Genomic DNA, 17676 nt, shown 5'->3' with positions numbered 1-17676 from the left:
CTCAGGACCAATGATATCCAGATATCGGGAATACACTTCCAACGGGATCCCGTCCGGCCCTGGCGCCTTCCCTCTGTTAAGATCCTTCACTGCTGTCTGTAATTCCTCCATGTCTATATCCCCATCCAGATAATCCCTATGTTCCCTTGATATCTGCGGAAATTCTATCCCCTCCAGATATTCCTTCAGTGACTCCTCCGAGTAATCATATTGGGATGTATATAAATCCATATAGAATCTACGGAACCGATCTCCAATCCGCTCAGCGTCATGGATAGGTTGACGCCCTTCATCTAAAATTTCCAGAATAGCTGGAGAGGATTTATTAGAATGTACTATGTGTGACAATAACCTACCAGACTTATTACCTAATTCAAAGGCATTTTGTTTAAGGAAGAACAACTTCCTGTCCCCCTTCTCCTTTAGATGTATCTGATACAGCCTGCCCGCCTGCTGCCATTGCAATCTGTTCTCCTCGGTCGGCTCCTCTATAAATGTCTGTTCCCCGTCCTTCCAGTTTCCCGCCAATCTATCTTCCTCCACCCTGGATGTTTTTTTAATAAAGGAGATAGTGGACCGTAAACAGCCACTCAAGTATGTCTTAAATGTATCCCACTTCAATAAGGCAGAAGTCTCTTCGCCGTGAATTTCAAAAAATTGGGTTAACTGATCAGGAATTCGGTCATTCGTCCCTATCAGCGACAACCAGAATGGATGGACCCTCCAATTGAGTTTGCTAGCCTGTCTATCATATAAACGAAACGTCACTTGTAATGGCGCATGATCCGTTACATTAGGAGGGGCATATTCAGCCTCAGTCACCCTAGGTCCCAGTGAAGCTGATCCAAACACATAGTCTATTCTAGACAATGCCCCCCTGGCAGGAGTAAAACATGAAAATTCACTAGCTTGAGGATGTCTCAGTCTCCACATCTCCACCCACCCTATCTCGTCTGCCATGCGTTGCAGATTGGAGGCTGAGGTCAATTCCTCAGCCCCACCCCTAGGTACAAATTTATCAAGGGACGGATTCAACAGGAGATTAAAATCTCCCATACATATTACCTTAGCGTCAGGGTAGCTGGAAACGAAGTGAACTGCTGACTGTATTATGGACAAATTTGCTGGGGGTGGATTATATATCCCTATTATCACAAATGGGACACAGTTAATATATGCATGTGTAAATACGTATCTCCCCTCTGCATCTCGCACCGTCTGCGTGGCATTCCACCTTACCGATCTATGAACTAGAATTGAGACCCCGCGAGAATACGTTATGTGCCACGAGTGTTCCGCCCATTGAACCCATGGTTTTTTAAGACAATGTGCTGTATCAGCCACTATATGCGTCTCCTGGAGGCATAGAATATGCGGCCCATATTCTCTCACATGTTGAAACACCGCTATTCTCTTACGGGGATTGCCCATGCCTCTAATATTCCAGGACATAACTTTCAATTCAGCCATGTACGCCTACCTGCACATGTCTGACCAGGATTCTCCCCCTTATCCCCTGTGTATAATGGAATCTGTATGTCTTTAGCATATATCTCGTATATTGCCGAATAAATCTAGCAAGCATTATAACTTTCATCCAACAAAACATAACTTCCCCCTTTGGGGACTTCCATGAGATGGTTCCCCACCCACGGGTAAACTTATCAGCAACCTGTAAAGGCTTAACTGTAACTGTTATTACATGGCTAACTTTTTCGGGGTATCTGTGCATACAATAAAGATGTTACTTTTAAACTACACAGAAATACAGCAACTATATTAGCCCAAGTTTCCCCCGCTATTCCTCATCGGACCTCTTCATACTTCATCTGGAAACACCGGACAGTCCATAGTATAAGAGGATAAATCGGCCGCCCCCTCTCATGGCTTCAGGAATTTAAATCAGAATGTCTTGGCTCAGTTACCAATCTGCCAGTCCGTTCACCAAGAAGAAAAGCCGTACTGCATACCTGGACCTCCGGTATCTCGGCCAGACTGACGAGTTGCACGTGGCTATTTTCAATCCCGACGGTCGCCTGGTCTCATAGATAGCCATTCCTCCGCTTCTCTCGGATCGCCAAAGAAAACCGCCTTTCCTCCATCAGTAATACGTAGGCGAGCTGGATAAGCCATGGAATATGATATATTCAGATCCCGCATCTTCCGCTTCACTGCAATAAATGTGGCGCGCTATTTTTGTAACTCCGCCGAAAAATCTGGAAACAACATCACTTTGGAATTCTCGTACTGAATATTAGGATGTAAACGAGCCATCTGCAGAATCTGATCCCGATCGTTCCAGTTGAGTAAACGAGCTAATAAGGGTCTTGGTGGCATGCCTGGCTGCGGCAGTCGTGTGGGTACTCTGTGTGCGCGTTCCACCGCAAATGCTGCTGAGAATTGCGCCTCAGGAAAGGTGGTCCAGAACCATCTCTCAATAAAGGTGCCAGGTGTCGCTCCCTCTACACATTCCGGTAGGCCGATAATGCGGACATTATTCCTGCGGGAGCGGTTTTCCAGATCATCACATTTCTGCTGCCACATCTCTACTTTAGCCTCTACCGCCGACAATCTTGCAGGAATGCGTATATTAGTATCTTCAATGGCAGAGATCCTTTGCTCTGTGTCTTTCACCCGCTCCCTTAACTTCTGCACATCATGGCGTACCAGCCCCAGATCCACCTCACTTCCTCTATCTTCCCTGTCAGCGATGTCGTGGATACAGTAATGGCCTGCAGCAGTTGTTCATATACCTGCTGCAGGGTCATCTCCGCCGCAGGCTCCGTCTCCTCATGTTGCGCCGTGCTAGTGCTCTGGCCTCGTGGTAGCCGGGATCTCTGTGCCTGGGACGCTGCGGCGCCATTTTGAGAATTGTCCCGGGCAAAGTCCTTCAGTTTCTCCGCCGCCAATCTACCTTTTCGGGACCCATCGGTGCCATGACTCAGTGCCTCCTCGTGAGCCTGTCAAGAGGTCTGTCGGTCTCAGGATTCTGTCAGGATCACAGGTATAACGGGTTACCGGCCGGAGCTCTTACTCAGTGCGACCGCTCATGTTGCTTGCTGGCCACGCCCCCCCTCAGCAATTTCTTCCTTAAATATGGAAAACTTACTTATGCCTTATGGAGGTTGCCTTCCTCTGGATCAATGTTACAGAAAAGTAGGCTGAAATGAATGGACATATGTATTTTTTAGCTTTAAAGTGTAGCTAAACGTTCAACAAACTTCTGACATGTCATAGTGACATGTCAGAAGTTTGGATTGGTGGGGGTCCGAGCACTGAGACCCCCACCAATCTCTAGAATGAAGCAGCTAAAGTGCTCGTGTGAGCGCTCATCTGCTTCGTGTCTGTTTGGCTTTTTCCGGAAATAAATGTATCGGTGTACGGACTCAATAGAAAGTCTATGAGCCCGTACACCGATACATCGGCTTTCTGGAAAAAGACGAACAGACACGAAGCAGCTGTGCGCTAACATGAGCACTTCAGCTGGTTTGTTCTAGCGATTGGTGGGGGTCTCAGTGCTCGGACCCCCACCAATCTATGACATGTCAAAAGTTTGTCGAATGTTTAGCTACACTTTAATAACTATGATGCTATGATAATAAAATGAAGTAATTTTACAAATTTTCAATCATTTTGTTTCTACACTTCCTGTGCAGAACTACACATCTCCATGGTAACAGACTGCAGAAACTGTGTAGTCTAATTTTGCAGTCGTACCCCCTCTGTCTGTTCCCTATGTCTTACTGACCTACTGTGTGTCATTAGCAATGACTCCTTCATTTTTTTTATTTTTTTACTTTTGCATGGAATATTAGTTCCTTAAACTGTCTTAACCGACTGCAAATAAAATAAAAGATTTCATCATACATCTTGCACAACGCAGATTGGACTACGTTTCAACAAGACAGGTTCCCTTTAATAATAATTATCCTTTCCAGAAACAAAGAGATAGTATCTTGTTCTAGTGGAAGTAGGACTTGCAGGATTATTCATGTGCTTTATTAGTAGGATACAAAGTTGTCTTTGTGTACTATATTTAGCCAACTTTCTAAGTAAAATTTTGTAAGCTATCCTACTCTGAATATGTCCTTGCTGACTAATGGCTTTAAAATAATTATCACAACAGGTTGCTCCTCTTAAAGGTATACAGTATTTAAAGGTATGGAATAGAAGTGTATGCTAGAATAGCCATACAGAGCCAAGAGCATTTCGTAATTGCCTACTTAGTTACTCAGTCAACTAGTTGTCGAAATTTTGATAATAAGACTTAACAGATTGAGTACAACCCCTGTGTATGTTCAATCTAAACCTCCTACCTTGAAACTGAAGTAGACAGCTAGGAACACTAAATCACAATAGGCAAGTCTGGAAAAAGGTTACAAATCCCGATTTGTATGGGCATAGGTGCATGGACAATATTAGAAGTGGCAAAACAATATGATATACGTCTTGTACATTTGTATGGTATTTTTCTTGTACCGCCCAGAAGCTGCTTTGTGACTGGAACTATTATATGAGCACCGAGATGTGGCTGGCAGCTATTAACATGTTTCTGGTTTAATTGGACACTACTATATAATCTACTAAACAGCATTTGCAGTGTAATGGTAGGTCATTTTATTCCATCCAGTAATATAATAATAGGGAATTGATGTTTATGCTACTGATAAATACTTTTCATCAAAAGGAATTAATTTTGAGGAAATAAAAAAATATTTTGGGGCAGGTAACTTATTGGCATAGTTCAGAACTTGTCGGATTGGTGGTTAGGGGCCATTTAACCTCATTGACAAGTCTTTGTCAGATAGAGGCTTGTGTATTTGATTGCAAAATATTCTATTATACAAAATATGCGAGCAGATCTATCATAGACCCCTTAAATTAAGGCATTGGGAATCTTTTTAAAAGATATCCTTAAATTATTAACATTTCCAATTCAAAAATTCAAAATAAGAAATCAATATTTATACATTGTAGCCCACCAGATTATTATAAACCAAGTTTTTAACTGGTTTCTATTCAATATATGAGCTGCAAACCTTGAATAATGAAATATTATAACATCAATTTAGGTGAATTGAGAGGCTTCATACTTTAGATTATTAGTTTAGGCCAAAAATCTGTGTGAATTTGCTGTGACATTTACACATTGTTAAGCAGAATCCTAACGGTGGCATTATTAAAATGACTAACATTAATACAACTAAGACTTAAGTTTATATTGATTCTGAAAACTTGTAATGCTATATTCAGAATTTTTGTAAGAAATGCATAAAGACCTTACTTACGATTATCATTTGATGTAATTTTCACATGTACAACATACAATTCTCCAGCAGGTGGCACTAAATGTCCTTTAAAAGAAGGTCTGTTTGACTGGTTAAGTGTGTATTTAAACAAAGCAGACAATATTCCATGGCTGGCAACACTTGGATAAAAATATTCAGTGTTAGGTATAAAAGCAGAAAAAATTGTTTCAACATTAATCCCTTGCCGCCGCAACCATTTTCTTTTTTTTTTTTTCAGATTCTACCATGGACATAGCTTTATGAGGGATTATTTATTGCAAGACGAGTTGTAGTTTTTAATGGCACAATTTAATGTACCATATAATGTACTGGGGCACTGGAAAGAAAAATATTTGTGGGGTGAGATGGAAAAAAAATAGCTGTAACGCAGAGGTGTAGCTAAGTTCTCCTGCACCCGGGGCAAAGATTCAGATTGGCTCTACCAATCAATGACATGTCACACACAGCCCCTTGTAGATAATGCGACATACAGCCCCTCTCTTGTAGATAGTGGCACACACAAACCCCCTTGTAAATAGCGCGACACAGCCCCCTTGTAGATAGTGCCACACACAGCCCGCTTCCCCCCTTGTAGATAGCGGCACACTCCACCCCTTGTAAATAGCGGCACACTCCACCCCTTGTAGATAGTGCCACACACAGCCCGCTTCCCCCCTTGTAGATAGCGGCACACTCCACCCCTTGTAAATAGCAGCACACTCCCTCCCCTTGTAGATAGTGCCACAGACAGCCCGCTGCCCCTTTGTAAATAGCGCTACACTCCCCCCCTTGTAAATAGCGCCACATTCCCCCCTTTTAAATAGCGCCACACTCTCCCCTTGTACTTAGCGCCACACTGTAAACAGAGTGGTGAGCGGTAGCCTACCGCTACCACTCTCCGCTCTGCCTGACGTGACTTACTGAAGGAGCCGAGGAGGTCATGCGGCGCAAGCAGCGGTGGAATTCCTTCTGACTCGGTGACTGGGACGGTGACAGCCAGGGCCGGCCTTAGGTTGGATGGCGCCCTGTGCGGGACTCTCTATTGCCGCCCCCGACAAAAAACTAAAATTAACCACATATATAGACACGCACATACTGGAACATATATACTGTACATACATAAAGACAGATATTTACACATACAGGCAAATATACATACACACATCTGGAATATATACATACAGTTAAAAATATAGACGTACAGACACATATACACACACACACCGGTAGATAAATACACAGACAGGAACATATACAAATACATAAAAGCCACATATATATACAAGCACAAAGACACATTCACAAACACACCCATATATACCCAGTACAGATATTGTTGTAGATTTCACGTGCAGCCCTATGTAACATCACAGATAACACACAGTAATAACTAAGTACATATAATGTACTTGATGTCACCTGCAGTCCTATGAAACACCTCTAATAACACAGTGATAACTCTCTGAGTACAAATAATGTAGTAGATGATAACTATACCCACAGACACATATAAACGCACACAAAGGCATATATATAAGGGCAGCAGAGTATATAAGGGGTAGCAGGGTATAAAGGGGTCAGCAGGGTATATATGGGTCAGCAGGGTATATAGGGGCAGCAGTGTGTATAAGGAGCAGTAGGGTATATAGGGGCAGCAGGGTATATAAAGGGCAGCATGTTATATAAGGGGCAGCAGGATATATAGGGGATAGAAGGGTATATAGGGGCAGCAGGGTATATAGGGGCAACAGGGTATATAGGGGCAGCAGGGTATATAGGAGGCAGCAGGGTATATAGGAGGCAGCACAGATATCTGAATTTTATCTGTTCTACTTTAATATTGAACACAAACTTTTACAAAGAGACATAAACACATGCAGAGACATATACACACACACACACACTGTAACATATACACATACAAACACAGAGAAAAATACTGTATACACAGAGACACATACTGTATACACACTACACACACATATACTCACAGACACACATGGACACACACCATGTATCCTTGCTGACAGGATCAGAAGTTTCTTGCAGGACAGGCTGTGGGCAGAGCTTCCTCCTCTGCTTTTCGGCTGTTATTTACTCCGTGTGTGTGGGTGTGCAGAGCACAGAGTAGACGCAAAGCCCAGTGGCACCCCTTACATGCTGGGAGAGTGCAGCACGGGAGTGGACCCGAGTCAGAATGCCACTGCCTGATCTTCTGGCTCTTCCTTGCTGCAGGTGTCTGACATACAGGGCGCCAATCAGCAGCGGTCAGCCGCTCTGCGGCGCCCCCCTTCCCTACCACCTAGTTGCGTCCAGGGCACATGCCCCGCCTGCCCCCCCCTAGCTACGCCGCTGTGTAACGTCTATGGCCATGGCCCGTCGTTCTGACTTATCCCTCGATGGCCGCAGCCATGGACATGTGAGTTCCCTGCAGCGTCGTCCCCCTGTGAGGCATCGGCACTCACTTCCTGGTACAGAGACTGTCTCCGGAGGGCGCGCACGCCCACTCGTGCACTGCCTTAAGGGCCAGTGCGAGCATAATTGCAGGAAGTCTGCATCAAGCCCAGAATGCTACTGGACTATAAAAAGGGCTCTTCCCTCTCGTTCTTTGCCTGAGCATTGTTCCTTACCCAAAGTTTGTCTTGCAAATGGTCTCCTAGTGTCTTCCAGTTACCAAGTGTTTCCTGTATCCTGTATCTCGTGCTGTCCAGGTCAAGTGCCGTGCTGAAGCTGTTGTCGTGTTCTGCTACTCCACGCCTGACGTCTACCTGCTGCCTGGTCCCAGCCGAGCCTGCCTGGCTACTGTCCGAGTTGCCACAGGTACCCTTTCTGGACTACAGACTCTGTACTATACCTGTTTGGCCAGCTGCCATCCCGCTGCGCGGTACGGCACAGTGGGTCCGCACCTCGCATCGTGACAATAGCCATTCTTCTATTGTTTTTTGGGTTTCGTTTTTACAACGTTTACCATGTGGTAGAAACTACATGTTAACTTTATTCTGCAGGTCAATGCTATTACGGCAATACCAAATATATGACTTTTTTTTCGGGTTGAGCTTTATTTTGTATTCGTAACATATTTGGGCACATCTGAGTTTTTTATTTTTTTTTAAGGTGTTTACCCTGCTGGTTAAATAATGTTTTATAGTAATAGTTCAGACTCCTTATGGACATGGCGATACCAATGTTGTGTATATTTTATTTTTTACTTTAGGGGAAATGGGAAAATATTTATATATATATATATATATATATATATATATTTAACTTTGAATATTTTTCTTTTCTTGTATATTACTGAAAACTTTATTGAACTATTTTTAAAAAAAAAATTAAGTCCCCCATGGGAACTTGAACAAGTGATCGTTTGATTCCTGATTCAACACACTGCAACACTTTTGTATTACAGTGTATTTTAATTTATATTGGCTCCTATTAAGCCCTCCGATCCCGGCCGTTACAGTGAAGTATCGTCTGTAACATACAGATGACACTCGCTGAGTTTGGAGCATGACCAGCTCGTGAGCCCATTCCATACTCCCCCTTCCCAGCCTTGGTATACTGATAGGTCAAATGTCTAAAAGGGGTTTAACTCAAATTAGGTTATTTTATTTTATTTTTTACAAAAGAAAATGCAGTAAAACATTGCTAGGGATAAAGGATACGATAAGGTTTTAACTTCGCGCAAACAGTAGAATGGAGAATTAGATTAATGGTTATGCACATCCATGCAACCATTTTTGTATTATTTTAATGCATCTAAAAAAATGTAAAAAAGAAGCAACTTTGCAAATAGGCTTGATTAAAATAATTTACTGTTATGTTTCTATAGCTCCTATGCAGACCTATGTGTCTTCAAGGTTTTAGACTAACAAAAATAGTGTAGTCTGATCCTTCACTTCAGTCATACTTCCTTCTTGTGCCCCAAGCTTCTTGGTAACCTACCAAATGTATGAAGGCTAGCAGTAAAGGACAGATGAAATGGGGTGTGACTGCAGAATCAGACTATACAGGGGTTATTTGTAGTCTGTAACCATAGAGACACGCATTTCTGCATGTGAGCTGAAGACACAAAATAGGAGATTTTTCATTAAAACTATTTGCAGAGTTTCTTTATTTTCAATTTCGGATACACTGAAGCAATAAAACAATAGTTGCAAACATAGACATAACCTTTGAAAAGCAAACTATTTATATTATATTATGCCTATAATATATTATATTTTGCACATGTCTGGGGGTACTACTAAAGTTATGAAAGTGTTAATGGAGAAAATGTGAATAAAGAGGAGACAGGAGACAATTAAATGAATGATTCTTTATTTGACAACTATACATGTAATATGTGGGGAAAGAAACCCAACTCTTAAGGGGAAATTATTATATTTTTGGCCCATCGCAGAAAATTATGATACAGTCTCCATACATATTGCTTGTGATGTGCACCGTGTGGGGCTGTTTTTATTGCATTGTGCCTTTTATTCCCCCTAGGTGGCATTCAAGAAGGTGGAGTGCTCAGTCCGGCCACTATATTAATGCTGTACTTATGTTGTGTTGCATTTATGTGGCTTGTCTGGCCAGTGTATTATGTTACATTATAATGTTTATTATGTGGGTAATTCAACTAGTCAACCTGAAGATAAGTAATAAAGCATTGAAGATACTGTTCAAGCGTTTGATTAGTTCTTTCAGTTTGTCCACTTGATTGGGGATTAAAGGCAGAAGACTAATTTACTCTTACTGTATGCCAAGAGCAGAGCAAGAGAACTTTTCCAGAATTTGGAAGTAACTGCACCCCTCGATCAGCGACCACATTATCTGGAATGCCAAGTAATTTGAATACTTACCAAATCATAAGTTCATCAGTTTTTTCTGCAGTGGATATTCCCTTGATTTGGAAGAAGTTAAGTTAACCACAAAATCCATGGACACTGAGCCCCAAGGGCAAGATTAAATGAGGAGTGGCTGTGGCAAACCTAAAGCAGAGAATCATGTAATTTTGAGCACAATTCACACATGAAGAAACATATTTTTGGATATCTTTCTTAAAGCTTGCCCACCAAAAGGAACGGCAAAGAAGCTCTCAAATGTTTTTAAAGCCTAAAAGTCCAGCCAGTTTAGTATAATGAGTATAATACTGCCTAGAAGAACGATTAAAAAACTGATCTTTATTGATATATTATTATAAAATTGGCTAATAAGCCCATTAATGTCTAGATATAGGCAAAAGCAAGCGGTCAGAGAATGAGAAGAGCCAGCAGGTGATAGGTATGCATCCACCCACAAATCATTGGCTCTACCTTATGGTATATGGTTACTCTTAGACCCTTTCTACTAATGCAGTAAACCTACGCGTTTCTGTGTCCCCTAGTTTATGGGGTACGTCATCAAGGATTATAATGCAATCTCATTTATGCCGGTGAGCACTATTTCTGTGCTTGTTACATCTCCCAGCGTGTGCAAGCTCTGATATATTGGCCGCACATGCGGTGAGGAGATGCCGGATATTTACAGGTTCAAGCCCTCCCACCGACTGACGTCAGTGCGGCCGCCAACCAATCCAAATTCGGCACACCATTGCTGACGTCCCGGATTGTGACGAGCACTCAGAAAGCCAGCCAATCAGTGGTCCCGGACGACACAGCGTCCCTGGTAACCATGGGGAGCTCCAAGCGGTTTCAAAATCACATCGCATTACACACAGTTCTGCAGTTAAGTGAAGCGGAAGTAGCAAAAGAAACACAAATCATTGCATCTCGCTGTGTTCTCAAGAGGTCAAAGGGCATCCCCCATGAACGTTCATATTTTCAAAACGGAGAACATAGACTAGATGAAAAATGGCCAAATTAGAGAACAGTCAAATGAGGTAAACGGAATAGGGACATGAAGGCATACCACACCTTAAAACATTGGAGAGTCTATGGGAGGAGAGTCATAGAGCTGCAGGTGAGGGTCCCTTCACAGATTTGAAGGTATCCTCTACTAAGAATGCACCCTTGAGTGACAATACCCCTATAGATATTTTTATCAACTAAAATGTATCCTTATTCCTGCGAAATCCCTCAATTTAATAAGCAATAAAGAAATGACATTTATGCTTATCGACCACCCATAATGCGCCACGTTCTATGGCCTTCCCAAGATACATAAGGGCACTACCCCATTGAAAGGCCATCCCATTGTATCGGGGATAGACAGTTTGTGACCTGTGGACTGAGGTGGCTATGGGTCAAGCGGTCTCTCAGGTTACATCCCCTCCTATAGGTGATCATGGGATATTGCCCTACCAGATCCCCTATATCAGGGTCAGCTCTCAAGATCCTCCAGTGTCGTTGTAGAATTTTCCTGACCTCATTATTGACCGACTCATAAGTCCCAATGACCCGAATACACTCGTCTATGGGTTCCTTCGGTTTAGGGTTTAATAATTAATTCCTATTACAACTGAGGGCATTCTGGTATAACGTTTTGAGAACACCCTGAGGGTAACCCCTCCGCTTGAACCTATTTCTTAGTTCCTGTGCAGCCGTCTTGAAGTCGGAGATACTCGAGCAATTGCGACATACCCTCAGATATTGACACCTTAGAGCCATGGGGTGCCAACTATCCCACCGTAATAGGCTATTAGTAGCTGTCTTTTTGCGATGTATGTTGGTTTGAATGGCTCCTGAAGCTGTCTTGGAGATCATCACATCTAAAAATGTGATCTGATGTTCATGGATTTCGGACGTGAAAAATAAACCTAATTGATTAATATTTAGGATGCCAACGAACTCCTCAAATTCAACCTTGGTTCCAGTCCATAGGATCAGAACATCATCTATGAATCTGATCCACAGGAGGATATATTTATCCATACATTTATCCATAATTTTACTAAAGACGACCTCTTTTTCCCACCAGCCCAGGTATAAGTTAGCATACGTGGGAACAACTGGACTTCCCATCGCTACTCCCCTGAGCTGGTGAAAGATCTTTTGGACAAAAAGGAAAAAATTATGCTCGAGAATAAATTGGAGCAATGCAATGACGAATTCATTATGGGCCCTATATTGTAGGCCTTTCCCAGTCAAAAAATGTTCCACAGCTTTACAACCCTGATCATGGGGGATGGAACTATAAAGGGCCTCAACATCAAGTGAGGCCAGGCGCACGTTCCCATCACACCGTATATCCTCCAACTTCCTCAACACATCCATGGTGTCCCTCACATAGGATGGGAGGGAAACTACAAATGGTCTGAGGAGTTGATCAAGGTACAGGCTAGCGTTCTTTGAAAAACTGTCTATCCCCGATACAATGGGATGGCCTTTCAATGGGGTAGTGCCCTTATGTATCTTGGGAAGGCCATAGAACGTGGCGCATTATGGGTGGTCGATAAGCATAAATGTCATTTCTTTATTGCTTATTAAATTGAGGGATTTCGCAGGAATAAGGATACATTTTAGTTGATAAAAATATCTATAGGGGTATTGTCACTCAAGGGTGCATTCTTAGTAGAGGATACCTTCAAATCTGTGAAGGGACCCTCACCTGCAGCTCTATGACTCTCCTCCCATAGACTCTCCAATGTTTTAAGGTGTGGTATGCCTTCATGTCCCTATTCCGTTTACCTCATTTGACTGTTCTCTAATTTGGCCATCTTTCATCTAGTCTATGTTCTCCGTTTTGGAAATATGAACGTTCATGGGGGATGCCCTTTGACCTCTTGAGAACACAAAGAGATGCATTGATTTGTGTATATTTTGCTACTTCCGCTTTACTTACCTGCAGGACTGTGTGTAATGCGATATGATTTTGAAACCGCCTGGAGCTCCCCATGGTTACCAGGGACGCTGTGTCGTCCGGGAATACTGATTGGCTGGCTTACTGAGTGCTCGTCACAATCCGGGATGTCAGCAATGATATGCCAAATTCGGATTGGTTGGCGGCCGCACTGACGTCAGTCGGTGGGAGGGCTTGAACCTGTAAATATCCCGCATCTCCTTGCCGCGTGTGCGGCCAATATGTCAAAGCTTGCACACGCTGGGAGATGTAACAAGCACAGAAATAGTGCTCACCGGCATAAATGAGATTGCATTATAATCCCTGATGACATACCCCATAAACTAGGGGAAACAGAAACGCGTAGGATTACTGCATTAGTGGCAAGGGTCTAAGAGTAACCATATACCATAAGGTAGAGCCAGTGATTTGTGGGTGGATGCATACCTATCACCTGCTGGATCTTCTCATTCTCTGACCGCTTGCTTTTGCCTATATCTAGACATTAGTGGGCTTATTAGCCAATTTTATAATAATATATCAATAAAAATAATTTTTTTAATCGTTCTTCTAGGCTGTATTATACTCTTGACACTATTGAACGTAATATTTCATCAGACACTATAGTGAATCAGTTTAGTATAATGGACTAATTTTAGGATATCATGTTGTGCTATTTTGAACATACGGACACAAAAGTTGCATCTAGAGCCTATCTTTGAAGAAGAGATTGACGGTCCTTGGAGGATGACTAAGCAGTGAGTCATTTTCATATTCATTTTTAAGTAGAGTTAGGAACTCTTTGGAATAAGTAGCCCCTACAAAGTTCTTTCAGATAATATTGTGCTGTCACACTTGTCTTTCTGTGTGGATTCAATAAACATCCTGGATCAGACGTCAACATTACCTTTTTTTAATCCAGGTCGATAAGTAATCACAAAATTAAATCGAGAAATTATTAAACTCCATCTTGCTTGTCTGGAGGATAAACTTTTGGCATCATAAATGAATTCTAGATTTCTACAATACAGATACAGAGTTAGCTGTTCCCTCCAAAAGATGTCTCTTTTGTCGCTAGCAGTTCTTTATTTCTGATATCATAGTTCTTTACAGATGAGGACATTGATGAGAAGAAAATGCACAATGATACAATGACATCTTGTCTCCTGACCACTGAGACAGGACTGTCCCTACTGCAGAATCAGATGCATCAACCTAGACAGTTAATTGATTGATTGATTAATTAATTAATATGGGTGCTGATTTAGAGAGTCTTTAATTTAATGGAAAGCATCCTGAGCCTTAGGTGTTCTTTGTTAGTATAGTGATTAGTGCTATGATCTTGGAAAAGTTTTGAAGGAGCTTTCTGTAGAAGTTAGCAAAACCAACAGATATATGAACTTCTTTTTATTTTTTTCAGTTGGCCAGTCAAAAAAAGCCTTGATTTTACTTGGGTCCATACTCAGATATTCTGGAGATATATAGTCTGTTCAAAATCACATTTCTCAATTTTAATTTATAAGCAATGTTTTCGAAGTTGTTGACGTACGGTGCAGTCATGTTTCCAATGCTCCTCAAGAGTGTCTAAAAAAGTTAAGATATCATCCAGGTAGGTTATTACAAATTGATCCAGGTCTCTAATAACATCATTGAAAAAATATTGAAAAGTGACTGGGGCATTACACGAAGTTCAAATGACATTACGAGATAGCGTCAACAACACGTTATGAAGCAGACTTTTGTATACCCTCAGGACGGATTTGAACATGGTTATAGTCTTCTTTTAGATCAAGCTTAGCAAACATTTTACCTGTACGAAGCCTTTCAAGTAATTTTGGAATTAAAGGGAGATTATATCACTTTTTAACTGTGATATTACCTATAGTCAATGCAGAGACATAAGACGGAATCATTCTCAACAAAGAACAATGGTGCTCCGGCACGAGATGTACTGTAACGGCTGCCGCGCCGTTCCTCGTCTTCCTCGTGGCCTCTGCTCCGGTTCCTGCGTCCTCCACTACCACTTGCTCATCCCGAGCTCCACTTACCCGATCCGGACGTTCTGCTGGTCCTGGACGGCGTCAGGTAAGTGCATCCCTTACCTCCCTCCACGGCCATCATCCTTGATGTGTGGCTGAGGTCACTAGAGGGCGCGCGCGCTGACTCGTTCTGTCTTAAAGGTCCCCGTGAGTTTCCCTGTGCCCTGGTTCTCTGTTTCCTTGCCTTCTGCCTTGTCTGGATTTTCGTTGCTGACCTCTGCCTGAACTTGACTATCCTTGCCTGCCTTGACCTATTGCTTCCATACCCGTTACGCTGCCTGCCGCCTGCCTTGACCTATTGCTTCCATACCCGTTACGACGTCTGCTGCCTGTCCTGACTTCTGCCTATCCATCCGACCGCCTCTACCATCTGTGCCAAGCGTTGTCTGGGTTCCAAGCACCATCTCCAAGACGACACCGATGATCCACAAACAAACCGGTGAGAACCGTTATATGTAGATTGCTGGATAAAGCCTTTTTTCAAATTATCATCTAAATATTCCCGTAAGGCTTTCAGTTCTGTTTCAGAAAGAGAGTAGATATGACTAAAGTGTATTTTAGCTGCAAATAACTGTTCTATTGGGCACTCATATGAATGATGTGGGGGAAGTTTATCTGCATTCTTTTGCATAAATTTCAACAATTTAACGGACAATATTTCAGAGAGAAAATGTATACAACGTTTTCTCAATAGATGGATGGATTGTGAGTAGAAAGTCAAGGAATTCCCAAAATAACTGGAAACATTAGAGAAGCAATCAGTTCCAAATTAATAACTTCTTGATGATCAGGCTTCATGAGAACGTGAAGCAGTATAGTCTCATGAATTACATACCCTATAGGGATGACCCATCAACTGTTTCCATGTCTACTGGTGCTAAATTTGTCAAAAATGCAATATTGTTATCATCAGCAAAGCCTATGTCCATGAAATTTCCAAAGCTCCAGAGTCAAGAATAGCAGAACAAGAAATCTCATGTGTTTTAGTGCAGATGTGTATTGGCAGTATAAAATGAGACTCTGGTACCAAGACCTTGTCTTCATCATGTGCCAGAGGATAAATGAAAGGTATTTTTGAGTCCAACAGATCAGACGTCTTTAGTTTCATCTATTCTTTTACATCAGTAACAGCTATTGTCCTATGGATCTTATTTGGGAAATATACAGCATAGTGCCCTGAACCCCCACAATAAAGGCAAAGATTTCAGTACACAGTCTCTCTTTTTCTGCTGTAAAAAAAAAAGGTTTTTGAATAACATCAATTTGCATAGGTTCAGATATAGATTCAGTATTTTTCTAGGTCTTCAGTGTTGATTGACCGAAGGAAAAGACATGATTATTTTCAAATGCCCACTGTAATGTCGGGGTAGGGAAACAGACAAGTGAGCCCTAACCTACGCGCCACTCAGTCCCTGCCTACTTGCAACGACCCGCCCTAGGCGACGGGGTACAACTGGGCGACGGTCCCTACACTCAATAGGTGCACGACAGACAAACAGACAAGGGTACAAAGAAGCCAGGGAAATGGGGAAGTTGCCCACGGGAACACCGTGAGTTACAAGCGAGGTGAACGAGCCGAGTCAAACCAGGAGATGAGTGAGGTACAAAAACGCAGAGCAGAAGAGTGGTCAGAAAAGCCATGGTCAATCACAAGCAGAGGATCAGTAGTTCAAGAAGCTGCAGCAGGGCCAGGAAACAAACAGAGAAAAATCACAAGCAAAGGTGGAACAGGAAAGGCAGGTATAAAAAGACAGAGGGTGGGAGCTAGCTCCGTCTGGCCAGGCTGTGATAGGCTCTCCCACTCCTAAGCCTGCCATCCTGGGTGGTGGAAGATGGAGTCAGTCTCACAGACATAGAAGCAGGTGCAGACTGATTACCTATGGGCGTCGACACAGAAGTTGTGTCTGGCAGATCCTTTACACCCACAGAATTTCCTTTCTTCTTTTATTGAGTCTCTCAACAATTTGAATGCACAATTGAATTACAGTAGGTACTCCAACTCATCTGGGGTTTTCACTATGTAAAGTTCATCCTTCACTTGCTCTGAAAGCCCTAGCTGAAATTGGCTCTTGTAGGCCACTAAATTCACGTGGTATCAGATACCCAGCGGCGGAAATCTACTGTGTATTCAGCAACAACAAAGTGTTTTCCTTTCCGCAGAATATGCAGTTTAACTTCAGCTGTGGAACAACGATTAGATAAACTTGATTTATAGCAGTGGTAAAGTTATCGAAATCCTTCAGAAGATTACTATTCTTATCTACATAAGGAGCTAGAGCTTCACCTGTCACAAGATTGATTGTAAACAATACTTTTTTCCTTTTACTGGTAAAATGGAGCAAGTTGCATTTGAAAATATATGCAGCATTGGTTAAGGAATGACGATCACCACTGAACTTTGATGGTAGTGGAATACGAGAATTTGTGGCAGAAATAATAAACTCTCTTTAATGATTTCTAGATCTTACAGCTGAGAAAATATTTCCTTGATCGGTAGCGCTCAACGATTGTGGTTTGGCAATTTATTGCCTCAAAGTTGTCAAAGGACTTGTTTGTTCTAGCAAACTCCATATTAGGCCAGACTA

The sequence above is a fragment of the Rhinoderma darwinii genome, chromosome 2 (assembly GCF_050947455.1).
Source record: "Rhinoderma darwinii isolate aRhiDar2 chromosome 2, aRhiDar2.hap1, whole genome shotgun sequence".
NCBI lineage: Eukaryota > Metazoa > Chordata > Amphibia > Anura > Rhinodermatidae > Rhinoderma > Rhinoderma darwinii.
Note: the sequence above shows the minus strand (reverse complement) of the source record.